Source organism: Phyllobates terribilis, unplaced genomic scaffold, assembly GCF_046119375.1.
Source record: "Phyllobates terribilis strain yellow unplaced genomic scaffold, ASM4611937v1 Scaffold_3__8_contigs__length_932513732, whole genome shotgun sequence".
In the NCBI taxonomy this organism is placed as follows: Eukaryota; Metazoa; Chordata; class Amphibia; order Anura; family Dendrobatidae; genus Phyllobates; species Phyllobates terribilis.
In genome coordinates, this window is record NW_027362763.1 from 827,387,993 (window position 1) to 827,409,680 (window position 21,688).

Below are 21,688 nucleotides of genomic sequence, written 5' to 3' on the forward strand. Positions count from 1 at the left end.
TAAACCTACAAGGCCCTGTGTGAAAAAGTGATTGCCCCCTAAACCAAATAACTGGTTGGGCCCCCCTTAGCAGCAACAACTGCAATCAAGAGTTTGCGATAACTGGCAATGAGTCTTTTACAATGAGGATTTCTCTGGAGGAATCTTGGCCCACTCATCTTCGCAAAAGTTTTGTAATTCACCCACACTGGAGAGTTTCCGAGCATGAACCGCCTTTTTAAAGTCATGCCTCAGCATCTCAATCGGATTAAGGTCAGGACTTTGACTAGGCCACTCCAAAGTCTTAATTTTGTTTTTCTTAAGCCATTTAGAGGTGGACTTGCTGGTGTGTTTTGGATCATTGTCCTACTAATGCACCCCATAGTCATATATAGTAGTATAATGCATGCCTATAGTCATTCATAGTAGGATAATGCACCCCCATAGTCATATATAGTCATATATAGTAGTATAATGCACCATCATAGTCATACATACTAGTATAATGCACCCCATAGTCATTCATAGTAGTATATTGCACCCCCATAGTCATATATAGTAGTATAATGAATGCCTATAGTCATTCATAATAGGATAATGCACCCCCATAGTCATATATAAGATAAGATAAGATATACTTTATTTATCCCGGAGGAAATTGCGGTATCACAGCAGCAGAACACAGATCTCGAACATGACACATATAATAACATAACATTTGGAATGCTTTAGACATTGCTTTTCAGACATTTGTTAAACACCCCCATAGCTGTTGGAACAAACGATCTCCTGTATTTTTCCTTTTTACACCTTAGTTGTATTAGGCGATTGCTGAATGTGCTCTTCTGTTTCGCAAACAGTTCATAAAGCGGGTGTGTGCTGTTGCCCATTATAGCTCTGCACTTCTTATATATATATATATAGTAGTATAATGCACCATCATAGTCATACATACTATTATAATGCACCCCATAGTCATTCATAGTAGTATATTGCACCCCCATAGTCATATATAGTAGTATAATTCACTCCATAGTCAAATATAGTAGTATAATGAACCCCCATAGTCATATAAAGCAGTATAATTCACCCTGTAGTTATACTTTGGCAGTATAATGCACCCCCATAGTCATATACAGTAATATAATTCACCCCATAGTCATAAATAGTAGTATAATGCTTCCACATATTCATACATAGTAGTATAATGCACCACCATAGTCATATATAGTAATATAATGCTCCCACATAGTCATATATATTAGTATAATGCACCCTATAATCATATATACTGTATTAGTATAATGCATCCCATAATCATATATAGTAGTAAAATGCACCCCTATAGTCATATATATTAGTATAATGCACCACCATAGTCATAGGACTAGCCCCCTGGGCCGTGGGGCACGCGGATCCGGGCGATAGGGGAACGATGGGGGAAGTAGTAGTGGCGGCCCGGTCCCGCGGCTCAGGGTGGTCAGGCCAATGGTAGTCTGCTACGTGCTTCAGATAATGTCCGACTACGCCACCTGTGGATTGCGGTTATTAGGAACCGCCGCTGCATGCAGACCGCTGGGGCTGATGAGGTGTGCAGCTAGGGTAGTGTGACTCCCCACGGGAAGAGTGCGGCCCCAGGGCAGTGTAGTGGATGGTTGGAGTGATGGTGGTGAAGGTCCCAGTACCGGTAGTGCCGGAGGAACGAAGGAGCACACGGACAACAAGTTACAGTCCAGGGTCTCTACTCACAGTTCGTTTGTTCCGGGTCACTTCCGTCAGCAGTGACCGCCCGAGCCGTGCTGCGTCCACCAGGTGAGGGGCTCGGTCAACTCCCAGGCAGTTCAGGAGCATGGCACAGGACCCCCTTTAATCCTTTCTCTGGCCTGCCTCACCAGTGACCCACTTTTATCCAGCTGCCGCGGACTCGTGCGGTTAAACGTGGGCCCCGTCCTCCGCTGTCCTATATGGTGCCTTCCTAGCAGGTTTGATGAGGTGTCGCACCAATAGATGATCACGACGACCGGTCTTTGGCTGAGGGTAGTTTCTCCTCCACCAACTTGGGATCCGGTACCCTTAATCTGCCAGACCCTTCACCCTGGATTCTCGTGGGTTCTTAGGGTCCCTTCCACCTTCTTGTTCCTGAGCCCTTCTGTTTCTCTCTCTCTTTCTTTGCAGTTCCTTTCTGTTTCTGTTCCTTTCTGTTCCTTTCTCTTGGAGCTGAGATGAGCCAAAATCTCAGCTTCCCTTCACCTCCTCCTCGGCCTCTCACTAGGCCCTTCTGGAGTAGAGCTCCTACAGAGCCTCTACTCCCTGTCTTCTCCTCTCTGGACAGAACGAACCTAGATCTAAGATGGTGCCCACCTTTTATACCTCCCTCTGACCATGAGCCCAGGTGACCAGCAACCAATGAGCTCCTTCCTACGCTCAGGAACCAACCCCTATCTGCCCCTACAGCACTGGGTGTTCCACCCCCCCTCCCCACTCCAGGCAGGGACATAGTCGGTCGTGCCTGCACTTATGTCTAGTGGGAGCACCGTTGAGCTGTCCCTCGGAAATGGGGTGTGTGTGCTGTATGCAGCTAACTGAGCCCTGGTCCATACTCCATCCTTACCTGGGAGTGGAATATCACACCTCTGGTCTGAGGTGCAATACCCCTGTAGCGGCCGAACCCTCGGGGCGCTACACATACATAGTAGTATTATGCACCCGCATAGTCATATATATTGGTATAATGCACACGCATAGTCATATATATTAGTATAATGCACCCCTGTAGTCATACATAGTAGTATAGTGCACCTCCATAGTCATATTCATTAGAATAATGCACCTCCATAGTCATATATATGACTGGCTCCCCATTGCCCAGAGACTCCAGTTCAAAACCCTAACCATGGCATACAAAGCCGTCCACAACCTGTCTCCTCCATACATCTGTGACCTAGTCTCCCGTTACTTACATGCACGCAACCTCCGATCCTCATGAGATCTCCTTCTCTACTCCCCTCTTATCTCCTCTTCCCACAATCGCATACAAGATTTCTCCCGTGCATCCCCCTACTCTGGAACTCTGTACCCCAACATATCAGACTCTCGCCTACCATGGAAGCCTTCAAAAGAAACCTGAAGACCTACCTCTTCCGACAAGCCTACAACCTGCAGTAACCATCACTCCACCACATTACTGCATGACCTCCTCTACCCCCACCTACTGTATCCTCACCCATCTCTTGTAGAATGTGAGCCCTCGCGGGCAGGGTCCTCGCTCCTCCTGTACCAGTCACTGACTCGTTTTGTTAAGATTATGTAAATGTTTTTGCTATGTATATTCCTATCACATGTAAAGTGCCATGGAATAAATGGCGCTATAATAATAAATAATAAATAAATATATATTAGTATAATGCCGCCCCATAGTCATATATATTAGTGTAATGCACCCCCATAGTCATATACTGTATATTAGTATAATGCATTCCCATAGTCATATAGGGACGCACATCCAGTTGAAGTTTCTACTGGCGTCGCCTGCCTCCTGCATGAAGGGATTAATAGAATAATAATAAAAAAAAAACACTAGAAGTCGAAATGAAGTTCTCTGCCGTTCCTCTGGACTCTAAACTGTCACCCATGATGCCCACATCAGTGTATAGAGCAGAGCAGGTCCATGACCTGCTGCCTGGCAGGTGCCACCTGAGGTTCCATCACCTCTGACCTCACCTGCACACGACCAACTGCCGTTTACTTTCATCTGTCGGCTGAAGCGATCGGACGGAGGTTTGCGGTTTGGAAGATTTTGGAAGATATTTTTGCAAATGGCGTCTACTAGACATGGAGAACAGAGCGAGGAGAAGAAGAGGAAGAGAGAAGAGGACAGCGTGACCGGATTCAAGAAGATCACGAAGAAGAGGAGAGAAGCCAACAATGGATTGGAGGAGTCAACACCTGGATGCAGCGGAGACCCTGGATCATCCAGCCCCTATGCCAGGCTTAACATCAGCCGCTTCGACATCTACCAGGTCTTGGGTAGGGGCGCCTTTGGCAAAGTAAGTCCTACATATTTTATATTCATTTTAAACCTGAAGTTTTTATAACATCCTCATGTGTTGTTCTCTGTTATCAGCCATGTCATGCTTTGTTGTTGCACATTGTAGTGTTCTGTGAGATGACATAAGTCATCTCCATAGTTAGGTCTAGTGCTGCTATAACGTGGTATTCTTCTACACTGGATGGTTGATCTCAGGGGTCACAGCTGTAGGGAGCAGGGGACATTGTTTTTTTCCATGTCATCATCAATATTGGCTCCTATCAGGCGGCCATATTGTACATACGTTGCTCTCTGTTTTTTTATTAAACCTTAATAGACAATGATATTCAGACCACACTAATGCCAACTCAAAGCCTCCACTAATGCTTGTTATGTTTATTCCCATATGGTAACAGTGGAAAACCCTTTAAAGAGTCGCTGTTGTTTTAATTTTTATTTCATTAACAGCACACATGAAAATAAGCAACATAATAAATATTATTTGAGAAATCTGCTTCTTTCTCCACCAAGATTGATTTTTCATTTTCAAAGTCTCTATTTTCGTGTAAAATCTGTATTTAGTGAAGACAGATTGTTACGTTACTGAGATAGGAGATGACAGTTGGTGCTGATAATATTCTATGTAAAGGGGAAGAGGGAGGAGCTAAAGGCAGAATTCCTCCCTCCTCCTTCCACTTCTCTTCTACATAGAATATTATCAGTACCAACTGTCGCCTCCTTTCTCAGTAATGCAACAATCTTTTATCACTGAATACAGATTTTAAGCGAAAATTGAGAATTTTAGAAAATGAAAAATCAGTCCTGGTAGAGAAAAAAAGCAGATTTCTGTGATTAGATTTATTACACATTGCTTATTTTCATGTGTATTATTGATTTATGAAATAAAAATGCTGACTATTTTTTATCACCTTTCCATAGCCCATCCCTGGAGTAGGCAGTGCATTATGCGCATAGATTTTCTCCTCTACATGGTCCTGGTTACCAGCAGATTGAGAAACCACTCAGTTTTATCATGTGCCTTAGTAGAAAATCCAGATCCCTTCCACTTCCTGCAGACACCTTCCAAGTATTCTTCATTTGTCTTTTTCAGGTGGTCCTGGCATCAGTCCCCAGCCGTAACATCAATGATTACCATAAAAGAGGACAATGAGGACACCATTATGCGAGAGCGGCAGATACTCCTGGTGGCCAGAGACTGCCCATTCTTATGCCACCTCTATGCTGCACACCAGTCTCTGCAGAGGGCATATTTCATCACGGAGTATCTGTTCGGTAGCAGCCTGGAGGACTTGATCAGGATGTGCGACTGCCTGAACATCGGCAATGTGAGGTGAGAAAACGGAAAATGTACCTAAAGGAGAACTAAGGGATGGAAAAAAACTGAGGTCTGGGTGTAGCTAAGGAAGCACTGGCAGGGCATATGTTTAGGGTGCTGGATGCAGGCAGTGGGGTGCCAGGATATTTGGGAATTGCTAGAGAAGGGTTTGATGACATTGATACTACACTCTGTTCTCTCCGTCAGATTCTACACAGCAGAGATTGTATGAGGCCTCCAGTTTCTCCATGGACACAACATCGTCCACCGGTAAGCAGAACGTTCCTCCTTCTCTCTGTCTCCTTTACATTCTGGAGATATGGCCCTCAGCATTCCTGCTGTCCTGCCCCCTATTCTACCTGGTCTTGTAGTGATCCATTTTCCATCACTTGTATCACTGGACAGATTTCTAATTTTATTTTCTTCTTTCATTGCAGAGACATAAAGCCGGAAAACATCATGTTGGATGCAGATGGCCACATCCGTATAATCGATCTAGGACTTGCCCAAGATGGCGTCACCTCCTCCAAAAACATGTCTGGAGTGATGGGCACTTTCCACTACATGGCCCCTGAGGTGTTTCGTAGAAAACCATACGGTGCAGCAGTGGACTGGTGGAGCCTGGGGATCGTGGTATCCAGGATGGCAGCAGGACGATTCCCATTTTACAACGGCCCCGTCAAGCAAACGGCTTTCAAAGCTATCATCAACGAAAAGCCAAAATTTCCATCTTGGCTTGATGCTGACGTGAAACATCTCATCAAGAAGCTGCTGCGCAAAGACCCTCAGACGCGCCTGGGTGTGAGCGAGAACATCCGTTTTTTACCACCATTGCCTGGGAGGAACTGGAGAAAAGGAGTGCGGAGCCGCCATTTACACCATTCAGGCCAATTCTGGAGAACCATCATCTGCAGTGGCCGGAGCATACAGTCCTTCACCCGGATTTACGTACGTGTCATCAAACTGGGCCCGGTAAGGATCTTTTCATCTGGGGATAACCCCCATTAGGTGTTCTCACATTGTGGTAATCATCATCCATCTTGTCTTTTTTTACATTTTCTGCTAATGGCTTTATGTCTCTGTTTTTCTTTGGTGGATGAAAAGATCTGGACTGTGAAAGATTCCATGACCATCTGGTGAGTGACCGCTGTACAGACAGGACACCTATTATATCAGTACATTGTATCAGATGTTACATAGCGGAATGGTTCATTATAAAGACCATTCCCCTAATAACAGAAGATGCGGTAGACAGAAGATTTCATGTCTTCCTCTTATGTCTTGCAGGATGAGTCCGTGCCAACTGCCCAGAACTCCATGCCTCCTGACCCGTACCTCGTCTCTGCTGCTGTTCGTCACCTCGGCTGCCCTTCAACATCAGCTCTCTCTATAACATCTTCATGCCGGACCACTGCCATTGTTTTGCTGCCCCAGACCCTTGACCTGGCCTCCTCCAATCCTGGGCGCGAATTTGACATCCCTCCAGCCCGAAGATCTTCTACCCCAGGAGCGGCCTGTGTTAAGTTTCCATCTGGTGAGTTCAGGAAAAATCATCCTGGGGCAGCGGAGCAACAGAATGTACACGGAGCGGCCATTATCCCTGAACTCACCTTAGCACAGGCCTGGTAAGTATCGCACCCATCACATCACCCACACTACATGATCAGTATAGGGGCACACACTGCATGATCAGTGTAGGGGCACACACTGCATGATCAGTATAGGCACACACACTACATGATCAGTATAGGCACACACTACATGATCAGTATAGGCACACACACTACATGATCAGTATAGGCACACACACTGCATGATCAGTATAGGGGCACACACTGCATGATCCATGATCAGTATAGGGGCACACACTGCATGATCAGTATAGGCACATGTAGCACCCTGAGGATTCGGCTGCTACAGGGGTATTGCACCTCAGCCAGAGGTGTGATATTCCACTCCCGGGTAAGGATGGAGTGTGGAACTGAGCTCAGTAGGCTGCATGCACTACACACATCCCATTTCCGGAGGGCAGGCCAACGGTACTCCCACTTAGAAATGTGCAGGTACGACCGAGTCTGTCCTTGGCTGGAGTGGGAGGGGGGTGGAACATCCCAGTAGTGTAGGGGCAGATAGGGGGAGCAGTCTGGGTAAAGATAGGAGCTCATTGGGTGCTGGTCACCTGAGCTCACACATAGAGGGAGTATATAAGGTGGGAACCATCTAAGATCAGGGTCAGTCAGGCAGTCTGTCAGTCTTTTGTGGAGTGAGTAGAGGAAGAAAGCAGAAGAGCAGAGCAGCCCCAGGCCAAGAGAGAGGAGAAAGAAGGACCCAGAGGGGGAGAAAGAAGGAACTCTGAGAGCCCAAACTAAATCAAAGGGTGAAGAGTTGGCACAAGGGTACCGGATCCCAAGCTGGTGGAGGGCACTAATCCTCAGCCAGAGACCGGAGGCCGTGGGCAGAATCTGCCACGGCCACTCACCATATCCACCCGGAAGGCAGACCACGCATAGGGTCAGGGAACCCAGAGACAAGGGTTTACCAACAAGAGGCCCGAGGGAGCCGGACTTAGGTGGATCCCTGGTGGGGAAGGCCAGAGACGAGGACAGGACAGAAAGGGAGCTCAGAACCACGCTCCGGAACTACTTGGGGGTTGGCCGAGTCCAGGACCTGGTGGACGCAGCACGGCTCGGGTGGTCACTCAAGGCCGGAGTGACCGGTACAAAAACAGCAGTAAGTAAAAACCCTGAACTGCACAACCCGACTCTGACTCTCATTACCATCTTCACTGCACCTCCACAACCACCATCCTCTGCACCTGACCCCCTGAGGCCATACCCCTCCCGTTGGGGGTTATACTACCGAAGCTGCACAAACACCATCAGCCTCAGCGGACCCTGCTGCAGCGGCGGCCGTAGTGACCGCAATTCAACGGGTGGCGTAGTCGACATAAAGAACATCCAGTAACATCATAGGACTGCCACACACTGAGCTTGACACCCTGGGCACGGACCGGGTCACAGCCACTCGGAGACTACAACCCCCATCTGATCCGGCTCCGGGTATTCCCCCAAACAACACTGGCCCAGGGGGCGCGTCACACACACACTACATGATCAGTATAGGCACACACACTGCATGATAAGTATAGGCACACACAGTGCATGATCAGTATAGGCAGACACTGCATGATCAGTATAGGCACACACACTACATGATCAGTATAGGCACACACACTGCATGATCAGTATAGGCACACACACTACATGATAAGTATAGGCACACACACTGCATGATAAGTATAGGCACACACAGTGCATGATCAGTATAGGCAGACACACTACATGATCAGTATAGGGGCACACACTGCATGATCAGTATAGGGGCACACACACTACATGATCAGTATAGGCACACACACTACATGATCAGTATAGGCACACACACTGCATGATCAGTATAGGGGCACACACTGCATGATCAGTATAGGGGCACACACACTACATGATCAGTATAGGCACACACACTGCATGATCAGTATAGGCACACACACTACATGATTAGTATAGGCACACACACTGCATGATAAGTATAGGCACACACACTACATGATCAGTATAGGCACACACACTACATGATCAGTATAGGCAGACACACTACATGATCAGTATAGGCACACACACTGCATGATCAGTATAGGGGCACACACTACATGATCAGTATAGGCACACACACTGCATGATCAGTATAGGCACACACAGCATGATAAGTATAGGCACACACACTACATGATCAGTATAGGCACACACACTACATGATCAGTATAGGCACACACACTACATGATCAGTATAGGCACACACACTACATGATAAGTATAGGCACACACACTACATGATCAGTATAGCTACACACACTACATGATCAGTATAGGCACACACACTGCATAATCAGTATAGGCACACACACTACATGATCAGTATAGGCACACACACTACATGATTAGTATAGGCACACACACTACATGATCAGTATAGGCAGACACACTACATGATAAGTATAGGCACACACACTACATGATCAGTATAGCTACACACACTACATGATCAGTATAGGCACACACACTACATGATCAATATAGGCACACACACTACATGATCAGTATAGGCACACACACTACATGATCAGTATAGGCACACACACTACATGATCAGTATAGGCAGACACACTACATGATCAGTATAGGCACACACACTGCATGATCAGTATAGGGGCACACACTACATGATTAGTATAGGCACACACACTACATGATCAGTATAGGCACACACACTACATGATCAGTATAGGCACACACACTACATGATCAGTATAGGGGCACACACTACATGATCAGTATAGGCACACACACTACATGATCAATATAGGCACACACACTACATGATCAGTATAGGCAGACACACTACATGATCAGTATAGGCAGACACACTACATGATAAGTATAGGCACACACACTACATGATCAGTATAGCTACACACACTACATGATCAGTATAGGCACACACACTACATGATCAATATAGGCACACACACTACATGATCAGTATAGGCACACACACTACATGATCAGTATAGGCAGACACACTACATGATCAGTATAGGGGCACACACTGCATGATCAGTATAGGGGCACACACTACATGATTAGTATAGGCACACACACTACATGATCAGTATAGGCACACACACTACATGATCAGTATAGGGGCACACACTACATGATCAGTATAGGCACACACACTACATGATAAGTATAGGCACACACACTACATGATAAGTATAGGCACACACACTACATGATCAGTATAGCTACACACACTACATGATCAGTATAGGCACACACACTGCATAATCAGTATAGGCACACACACTACATGATCAATATAGGCACACACACTACATGATCAGTATAGCTACACACACTACATGATCAGTATAGCTACATACACTACATGATCAGTATAGGCACACACACTACATGATCAGTATAGGCACACACACTGCATGATAAGTATAGGCACACACACTGCATGATCAGTATAGGCACACACACTGCATGATCAGTATAGGCACACACACTACATGATCAGTATAGGCACACACACTACATGATTAGTATAGGCACACACACTACATGTTCAGTATAGGCACACACACTGCATGATCAGTATAGGCACACACACTACATGATCAGTATAGGCACACACACTGCATGATCAGTATAGGCACACACACTACATGATCAGTATAGGCACACACACTACATGATTAGTATAGGCACACACACTACATGATTAGTATAGGCACACACACTGCATGATCAGTATAGGCACACACACTGCATGATCAGTATAGGGGCACACACTACATGATCAGTATAGGCACACACTGCATGATCAGTATAGGGGCACACACTACATGATCAGTATAGGCACACACTGCATGATCAGTATAGGGGCACACACACTACATGATAAGTATAGTTACACACACTACATGATTATTATAGGCACACACACTACAAGATCAGTATAGGCAGACACTGCATGATCAGTATAGGCACACACACTACATGATCAGTATAGGCACACACACTACATGATTAGTATAGGCACACACACTACATGATCAGTATAGTTACACACACTACATGATTATTATAGGCACACACAGTGCACACAGTAATTTTGGCACATAGATGTAGGACATAGTTCGGCTTTTGATCGGGATTTAATCTGATCGCCATATTCGGGGTCAGGAAGGAATTTTTCCCCCTAATATGAGGATAATTGGCCCATTCTTCATAGGGGTTTTCGCCTTCCTCTGGATCTACACGGCCTTACATAGGTTTAGTATCATAAATTAATAAGTAGATTCACACAGAAGAAAAGAAATTATAAAAAATAAAATAACATTTTCTTAGTTAAAAAGAAAAATTAGTTTATTCAAATATAAATGATAATTAGTACTAGTAAATAATTTTTGTTACTTAGAAAATTACACAGCTTAGGTATATTACACAGGTCAGGTACATTACACAGTGTAACGGGTCTGGGAGGCGGAACCTCTGAGCAACTATACAAGGGGGCGGCCCTTGTAAGAAAGCGGGTGGCGCCCAGGGAAGACGGGCAGGTAGTCACAGCAAGTGACAGGGACAGTCTCTGGGAAAACGGGCAGGTGGTCACGGCAAGTGACCGGGACAGTCTCTGGGTAAATGGGTAGGTGGTCACGGCAAGTGACCGGGACAGTCTCTGGGTAAACGGGCAGGTGGTCACGGCAAGTGACCGGGACCGTCTCTGGGTAAACGGGCAGGTGGTCACGGCAAGTGACCGGGGCAGTCTCTGGGTAAACTGGCAGGTGGTCACGGCAAGTGACCGGGACAGTCTCTTGACAGGCGGGTGGTCACGGCAAGTGACAGCAGAGCCTCCAGGTAGGCAAGCAGGCTGGTAGCAGGTGGACGCTCCCAGGTGAGCGGGCAAGAGTCTCTGGACAGGCAGGTGGTCACAGCACGTGACGGCGGAGCCTCCAGGTAGGCTAGCAGACAGGTAGAAGGTGAGCGCTCCCAGGTGAGCGGGCAAGAGTCTCTGGACAGGCAGGTGGTCACAGCACGTGACGGCGGAGCCTCCAGGTAGGCTAGCAGACAGGTAGAAGGTGAGCGCTCCCAGGTGAGCGGGCAAGAGTCTCTGGACAGGCAGGTGGTCACAGCACGTGACGGCGGAGCCTCCAGGTAGGCTAGCAGACAGGTAGAAGGTGAGCGCTCCCAGGTGAGCGGGCAAGAGTCTCTGGACAGGCTGGTGGTCACAGCACGTGACGGCGGAGCCTCCAGGTAGACTAGCGGGCAGGTAGCAGATGTGCGCTCCCAGGTGAGCGGGCAGACGGATCCATAGACAGACTGGCAGGGCTGGTAGGCAGACTGTCGGACCGCAGGAATAGTAGCAGGTTGACACGAGACAGGCAGGTATCAGACAGGAAGCTGGCAGGAAACTGGCAGGTAACTGGAAACGGGACCTGAGAGCTGAAGCAGAGTGATGAACTGTGCTACAACATTGCTCGGGCACCTCCATTTTGGAGGAGGTGCCTTATATATGGTGAAGTCCTCCGGCCATTGGCCGGGGACTCCTTAGGACGGCGCGCGCGGCCCCTTTAAGAGAGGGGGAGCGCGCGCGCGCCCTAAGCACCGTGGCCGGCAAGGAGCGCGCGCTGCTAGCAGAGCGGGAGGAAGACGCCGGGCACGGAGCGGAGAGTTGAGGGGAACAGCGTCCCTGCCTAGCAGGAGGCAGGGACGCCGACGGTACAGTACCCTCCCCTTTAGGCCCCCCCTTTTTTAGGCCAGACAGAAATTTAGCAAGGATGAGCTGGGCATGGATGTTCTCCCGGGGCTCCCACGTTCTCTCCTCAGGACCAAACCCCTTCCAATCTACCAGAAAAAAGGTCTTTCCTCTTACCCTTTTGGTGGCCAGAATGTTCTCTACCTCAAACTCGTCTTCAGCAGAAACCGGAGCAGGAGGCGTACCTGTAGAAATGGAAAAAGAGTTAAGTACCACGGGTTTGAGGAGAGATACATGGAAGGAGTTAGGGATCCGCAAGTTGGCCGGGAGTTTCAATTTATAGGCCACCGGGTTGATCTGTTTGATAACCTCCAGTGGGCCGATGAACCGAGGCCCTAACTTGTAGGAGGGAATCTTGAGCCGGACATACTTGGACGAGAGCCAGACTTTATCTCCAGGACGGAATTGTGGAGGATCCAGGCGTTTTTTGTCAGCGTGTTTTTTCATCCGCTCGGACGACTGAAGGAGTGCGGATCGGGTACTCTCCCAAATGGAGGAAAATTCGCTAACGAGAGATTCCGCAGCCGGATTATCCACCGAGGTGGAAACGGGAAATGGGATCCGAGGATGCTGACCAAAGACTACAAAAAACGGGGATTTGGAGGAAGATTTGCTCTCGTGATTGTTGTAAGAGAATTCGGCCAATGGCAGAAGATCCACCCAGTCTGAATGGTGGGCATTAACGAAGTGCCGGAGGTAACTGGTCAGTAGTGTTGAGCCACCCCCGTAGTGTTCGAGTTCGATTCGGTTCGTCGAACACCCGTGTGTTCGCCGAACTGTTCGTCGAACTGTTCGTCGAACACCTTCGAACACCGTTAAAACCAATGGCAGGCAAACAAAAACACATAGAAACACATAGAAAACACCTTCAAAGGTGTCCAAAAGCTGACAAACTGCTCAGAAGACACAACTAACACATGGAAAAGTGACAAGTACATATAGTCATGCGAAAAGAAAAGAGGTGGAGGAGTAAAAGGAGGGGGAGACACAAATATAGGCATGTCATGCCCTTCTAAAATCCAAAAAGTGAGAAGCCGACACGTTCAGTCCGCTCCTGCCCGTGCCACCTCCGTGTCGCCGGGTTTGTGCCAGAGCCGCGGTGAACCCTGACGGCCAGCCCCCCTCTCCCAATACTGGTGCCTGTCCGCTGGTGGGTCGAGCGAGCCCCCCTGTGGTGGAGGCAGCTCTAAGCTTTTTAATTTAAATTGTCTCTCTAATTTGAATGAATACACTTTAAATCCATTTACAAGGATCTATTGGAGGGCAAGTCTCATGCCAGCAGCCGCGTAATTCCAGCTCCAGTAGTGTCCACTAAAGCTGCTGCAGTTAAAAAGCTTTTATAAGGATCGAGCTCGGCTGTCCACCGCAAGGCATCCTACTGCCAGTCCCAGCCCCTATGCCTTGGGGTGCCTCCTGATGCTCTTCACTGAGTATCCCGTGGTCCCGAAGCATTTCCTTTGAAAAAATTAAGTGTCCAAACTACAGGTGGTGTAGCTTGCTTAACAGCCGGGATAATCCGCTGACTAGCAGACACTGCTACTAGGCACAAAGTATTTCCTGGGCTAGATGCAGTTAAAAATTTGTAATTAGATACTCTCTTTGGATGCTGAGAAAGCATTCCATAGAGTCTCCTGGCACGCCATATATGATTCTCTTAAAAAGCTTGGGGTAGGGGTCTAGGGGACCCTTTTATAGCCAAAATCACGGCCCTGTATCACAATACGTCACCTAGGCTGAAGATAAATGGAACTGTAGCACCCTGAGGGCTCGGTTGCTACAGAGGTATTGCACCTCACCCAGAGGTGTGATATCTCACTCTCAGGTAAGGATGGAGTGTGGATCAGGACCCGACACCTGCATGCATTACACCACATTGCCGTGGGGCAGGGCGACCAATATGCCTCTGAGATGGGCACGACAGTCCCTGTCCCTGGCTGGAGTGGGGGGAGGGAACACTGAGGAAGGGGAACCCTGTAGTGCAGGAGCAGGGAGGAAGCAGTTCCTGGGTGCATTGAGAGGGGAGTATAAAAGGTGGGCACCATCTTAGTTCAGTGCAGAGAAGTCTGAGCAGAAGTGGCAGGGAGCAGGGGCTCTGCATGAGCTCTGCTCCGGAGGCGGGCCTAGTAACAGAGGCCCAGGCCTGGAAGAGGGAGAAGGAAGGAAGAGGAGCGGAGAAGGCTCCAGGAACGAGGAATGAAGGGATCCCAGGGGTGCGGACGGGCGAGTCGCCACCGCACGCCCGAATCCACCTGCGTGGAGGGGTCAGGCCAAAGGGGGAGACCGGTCCCCGAAACTAGTGGAGGCAGGAAACGACCCTCAGCTAGAAACCGGAGGCTCTGACATTTTATGTGGCGCAGCCCCTCGCTACACCCGCTAGGAAGGCACCACATAGGGTCAGGGAAACTGGCGCCACGTTTACCAAGAGGAGGCCCGAGGCAGCCGGACAGAAGGGTTGGTAAGAAAGGCCAGACAAAGGACACACAAAGGGGGTCCTGTGAAGCGCTCCAAAGTTATCTGGGAGTCGTCTGAGCCCCTCACCTGGTGAGCACAGTACAACGTGGGCAGCCGTTACCTGCAGACGTGGTCTGGATAATAAGAACTGTGAGTAAAGGCCCTGGACTGCATCACTGACTCCGTGTCGTTACTGCTGCTGCCCTGCACCATCACCCCCATCCTCCGCATACACTGCCCTGAGGCTATACTCCTCCCGTGGGGAGTTATGCTACGCTCTGCTGCACCCACAACACCAGCCTCAGCGGTCTGCCCTGCAGCGGCGGTTCACTCTGACCGCAATCCACGGGTGGCGTAGTCGGACATTTAAACATCAAAACCACATAAATAGTTCCGCCACTGGTTTGACCACCCTGAGCCACGGAACCGGGTCACCGCCACGAAGACTACAACCACCAGCATCCACCAAAAAGGGTCCGGCTCTGGGTGTCCCAAGGCCCAGGGGGTGCATCAGAACATTTTCATCACCTTTCACAAGCACCAATGGGACAAGGCAGGGATGTCCTCTGTCCCCTCTCTTATACATCCTAGTGACGGAGCACCTGCTCCCATTAATTCGCCATAACCCCAATATTAGGTGGATTGAGGTGGGAGGCACCGAGTACAAGTGCTCTCTATTTGCTGATGATGTCCTAGTATATATCACTCAATCACATATATCCATCCATGCTGTTATGGCTGAAATAGATCACTTTGTTACATGGTCAAATTTTAAAATCAATGCAGCGAAGTCTGAGGCCCTCGATGTCTCCCTCCACAAATCCATATAGGATTCCATCCAGTCCAACTTTCCCTTTGCCTGGCCCTCACAGGGTATCAAATACTTAGGAATTCCTATTCATAGAGACCTCTCCCATCTATGTTATCTTAATTTTGGGCCCTTTATTGAACAACTCCATACAGACCACGGTTGGCAAGTTAGAACTGTAAGATTCAGTACGTGAACCACTGGTGTTTTGTGGAAAAGCACATGTACACTGTGTTCCAAATTATTATGCAAAAAGTGTTTAGGAGTGATAAGGGAAGAATTTGTTTGTTTGTCAGTTAAACTCATTGATGGTGATGTGTGTCAGGGCTCTTTATATCACTGTAAGCAATTGCAGACACCTGTGCTAATTAGTTTGGCAGGTGTGTCCAATGAAAGGCAAGACTACTTAAGAAGGCTGTCTCACATTATTAAGCAGCCTACATTTTCTGCCAAAATGGGAAAGAAAAAGGATGTGTCGGCTGCTGAGAAGCAACAAATTGTGGAGTGTTTAGGTCAAGGCATGACTACAATCAACATTGTGCGATGATCAGGATGAAGTGTCTTGGCAATCAAGAAGTATGTAGCTGATTCACAGTACACACGTGTGCGTGCTGATAAGGGCAAATTGAGGACTCTTTCCTACAGGCAATTACGTCAGGTTAAAAGAACAGCGGCAAAAAAGCCTTGTCATAGCAGCAGACAAGTTTTTGAAGCTGCTGGTGCCTCCAACGTCCCCCGAACAACAAGATGCAGGGTCCTTCAGAGGTTTGCAGCTGTGCATACGCCATCCTGTCGACCTCCTCTATCCACTTCACACAAGCAGAAACTGCTCCAGTGGGCTAAACATTACATGAAGACTGATTTCAAAACTGTTTTGTTCACGGATGAGTGCCGTGCAGCGCTCGATGGTCCAGATGGATGGAGTGGAGGATGGCTGGTTGATGGACACCCCACGCAAACACGGCTACAGCGCCAACAAGGAGGAGGTGGAGTAATGTTTTGGGCTGGAATCATGGGGAGAGAGATTGTCGGCCCCTTTAGGATCCCTGAAGGCGCTAAAGATGAACTCCATAATGTATGTGGATTTTCTCAAACAGCACTTCCTGCCATGGTTCAAGAAGAAGAACCGTGTATTTCACAGCAAGATCATTTTTTTGCATGATAATGCACCATCTCATGCTGCACATAAAACATCTGCATCTCTGGCTGATATGGGCATAAAAGGGGACAAACTTATGGTGTGACCCCCATGCTCCCCTGACCTCTACCCCATTCAGAACCTCTGGAGCATCATCAAAAGGAGTGTCTATGATGGCGGGAGGCAGTTCACATCTAAGCAACACCTCTGGGAGGGTATTCTGTCCTCATGCAAAACAATTGAAGCAGAAACCATCCAAAACCTGACAAATTCAATGGACAAGAGAGTTCAGAAGCTCCTTTCGAACAAGGGGTCCTATGTGAAAATGTAACATCACCTAGAATAAAGTTTTGAGTTGAAAACTGTTTGATTTCAGTTTCTAATAACCTGCTAATGCTTATAATTTCAAAAATCACCATTTTTTTTGTCTTTATTAAAATGAAAAGGTTGATCGAAAAGTTTGGGGGATCTAAGAGTGTGGCAACCCAGTAGTCATGATTACTTCGAATTCTGACAATATGAGGGTCATGTTGCAGGTAGTGCAGCAAGAAGGCACTTATGTGTCTTGCGCATCTCGGAGCCCCAAAATTATTTTCCGGGCTAGATGCAGCTAAAAATTATTATTAATTTTAAATCTGGTGGAGCTTAGTATAGATGGCCTAATAGGATCAGTGCTGCACACTGCTACAAAGCCCAAATTATTTTCCAGCCAAGATACAGATAAACATGATTAGTAATTTTAAATCTGGTGGAGCTTATTATAGATGGCCTAATAGAATCAGTGCTGCACACTGCTACAAAGCCCAAATTATTTTCCAGCCAAGATACAGATAAACATGATTAGTAATTTGAAAGCTTAAAACGGTTGGTAGGGTGATTTTAACCAATCATCAAGCTTTTACTCTCCCCAGGATGACACAGGGGTAGAAAAGTCGTTTCGGATCCATGATTTGTTCATCTTTATGAACGTGAGTCTGTCTACATTATCAGTGGAGAGCCGCGTGCGCTTATCTGTCAGCACACCACCAGCAGCGCTGAACACACGTTCAGACAGAACGCTGGCTGCGGGGCATGACAAGATCTCCAAGGCATAAGTGGCTAGCTCCGGCCATTTATCCAGATTGGAAGCCCAAAAAGAGCAAGGGTCCAGTGACACAGTCATGGCTTCAATGTTTACTTGGAGATACTCCTGTACCATCGTCTCTAGGCGTTGACTATGTGTCAGACTTCTTGTCTCCTGTGGCCTTGCAAAGGATGGGCTAAAAAAGTGGTGAAATGATTCTGCAAAATTGATGTTACCAGCAGATACTGTGGTTCTGTTACGGTTTGAGTGCTGAACACTTGACGGTCCCACGGTTGGCAAGTTGGAACTGTGAGATTCACTACGTGCACCACTGGTGTTTTGTGGAAAAGCACATGTAAGATTCTGCAACAGTCTCTGCTGATACTCCTGCATGCGTGCATCCCTTTCTATGGCAGGAATAATTTCTGCAAATTTACTTTTGTACCGGGGATCTAACAGTGTGGCAACCCAGTAGTCAGGATTATTTCTAATTCTCACAATTCGAGGGTCATGTTGCAGGTAGTGCAGCAAGAAGGCACTCATGTGTGTTGCGCATCCAGGAGCACCAAGTCCCTGTTGTGTTGGTGGCGAGGTAACAATCATGCTTCCTTCCTCTGTCCTCTCCCCCCAACCTCGCACAACAGAAATGTGATCAAGGTCTCCCTCATCTGATGAGTCTTCCATCAGTTCGTCCTCCACTTCTTCCTGGGCTCCTGCACCTTCCTCACTAGTTTGGCTGCTACCATCTCCCCCACCCTCACATGCCTGCCGCCTTGGTGCTGCCGACCGTCTGGACCTTGCAGATGTTAGCCCTTCCGCATACAACTCCTCCTCCTCTACTTCCTCCACCTCCTCTTGTGCCACCACCTGACTCCGAATTCTGTTTAACATGTGCTCCAGCATGTAAATCACCGGAATAGTCATGCTGATAATGGCATCGTCAGCACTAAACATCTTCGTCGCCATTTCAAAACTGTGCAGAAGGGTGCATAGGTCCCTGATCTGAGACCACTCCTCCAGCGTGATTTGCCCCACCTCTGGATCTCGTTGGCCCAGGCTATACGTCAGAACGTATTGCACCAGGGCTTGTCGGTGCTGCCACAGTCGCTGCAACATGTGCAGAGTTGAATTCCACCGGGTAGGCACATCGCATTTTAGCCGGTGAAGTGGCAGGCCCAACGACTTCTGTAGAGATGTAAGTCGCTGAGCTGCGGGATGCGAACGGCGGAAGTGAGCACACAGCGACCGTGCCCTCTGCAGAAGGCCATCTAGTCTGGGATAGTGGGCTAGAAATTGCTGGACAACCAGGTTCAACAAGTGAGCCATACAAGGCACGTGTGTGACATTGCCCCGGCGAAGGGCCGCACCCAGGTTTGCAGCATTGTCGCACACGGCCTTCCCTGGTTTCAGGTCCAGTGGAGACAACCATTCATGAAATTGGTTCTCCAGAGCTGACCACAACTCCTCAGCTGTGTGACTCACATTTCCCAGACATTTCAAAGTAAAAACCGCCTGATGACGTTGAGCCCTACTGCCAGCATAGTAAGGAGGTGTGCAGGATCCCTTCTGCGCAGTTAGAAAGCTTGTGGCATGACCAGACAGGCTTTGGGTGCAGGTGGAAGACCGAGAGGAGGTTGAGGAGGCAGAAGCAGTGGAGGAACTTTGACATAAAGAGGATTGACGCACAACTCGGGACGGCAAGACTTGGACAGCAGCCCCTTGTCCTGCTGTCACCATAGTTACCCAGTGCCCAGTCAGCGACATGTAACGCCCCTGTCCATGTCTACTCATCCAAGTGTCTGTGGTGAAATGCACCCTGTCACACACAGAGTTTCTCAAAGAAGCGGTGATGTTGTGTGCGACATGCTGGTGGAGCGCAGGCACACCTTTCTTTGAGAAGTAGTGCCGACTGGGCATCTGGTACTGGGGCACTGCGACGGACATAAGGTCTCGAAAATCCTCTGTGTCCACCAGGCGGAAAGGCAGCATTTCTGAAGCCAAGAGCTTGCAGATGGTGAAATTCAACCTCTTAGCTTTCTCATGGCTAGGAGGAAATGGTCTTTTACTTGTCCACATCTGAGGGACCGAGGGCTGGCTATTGTGCTTAGACGTGGTTGATAAGGGTGTCCCCGGCAAACTGCCGGTCTGTGAGGAAGATGCAGGCGGACATGTTAGGTTGCCTTGATCCAAAGGTGGTGCTATCGATGTCGGACAGCGCTCAACACCAGCTGGTGTTACCACCTCCAAAGAAAATGATGACCTGCCAATCACGCTGGCTGTTGCGGGTAAAGAGGTGGCAGGTCTGCGCCCCAAAACAGGTGTGACTGCTGTCCCCCCAGTCACAGAGGATGAAGAGGCCGCGGATGCACAAGATATGGCAGACGGTGGTTGGCCCGGCCGGCTAGGCCGCATTGTAGCACACTGAGCTTCCCACTGCAACTTATGCTTCATGTCCATGTGCCGGTTCATGCATGAAGTACTCAAACTATGTATTTTTTGGCCTCTACTTAGCTTTTGCTGACAAATGTTACAGATAACACGAGTTGGGTCATCTTTATCGATCTGAAAAAATGCCCAGGCTATGCAAGGCTTAGCACCCATGCGACCTGAAGAGCCACCACGACTTGTGGTGAGAGGCAGAGTTGTGTTTGAGGATGCAGTTGTTGACGTGCTTCCAGTACTACGTCTCTGTCCAGGAAGGCGCAACCTGACCTCGTCGTCACTAGCATCTTCCTCCACCTCCTCTGCTGACCTCATCTCTTGGCTGACTGTGGGTTGACAGTAAGTGGGATCTCCAACCTCATCATCATCACCCTGTGCGTTATCACACCCGTCGTCCTCAGAGCCAACCTGTTCCTGCCCTGACAAAAAACTAAAGTTGTCGCTCCAATCAGGTATTTGAGTCTAATCATCGTCTTCCTCATTGTCTCCACCAACAGGAGTTACAGTTTGGGAATGAGGGTCTACATTATGGTCAGAACCTTCTGCGTCTGGTCCTGGATCCGACTCATAAAGATTCTGGGCATCAGTGCAGATCATTTCCTCGTCTGGATTCACAGAAGCGCTGGAGTCGACCTCTGATTCCCAGGCTATAGTATGAGTAAACAGCTCTGCAGACTCAACCATCTGTTCTACCTCATACTCAGACTGGCAGCTGGAGATTTGGGAGCTGTGAGGAAGCAAGTGCGATTGGGGTGACACCTTTGAGGACTGGAGTATTTGTGATGTTGAAGTTGATGTGGAGGAGAGCCCACTTAAAGGAGCACTTGATATCCGTTGAAGCACCTGCTGTTTTTGTGCCTCATCTGGAATTTGTAGCGATTGGCGTGGCCGTAAGAAAGGGATCTTATCACATTGTCCGCTAAAAGAAGTAGACATTTTAGTTTGGCTGGAAGATGGTCTTTCTTCTGCAGATGTTACTGTTGCTTTAACACCTACCCCACGGACACAACATTTTTTCCCCTTCCCAACACGCCTATTCCCCTTTCCACCAGCAGTAGGCC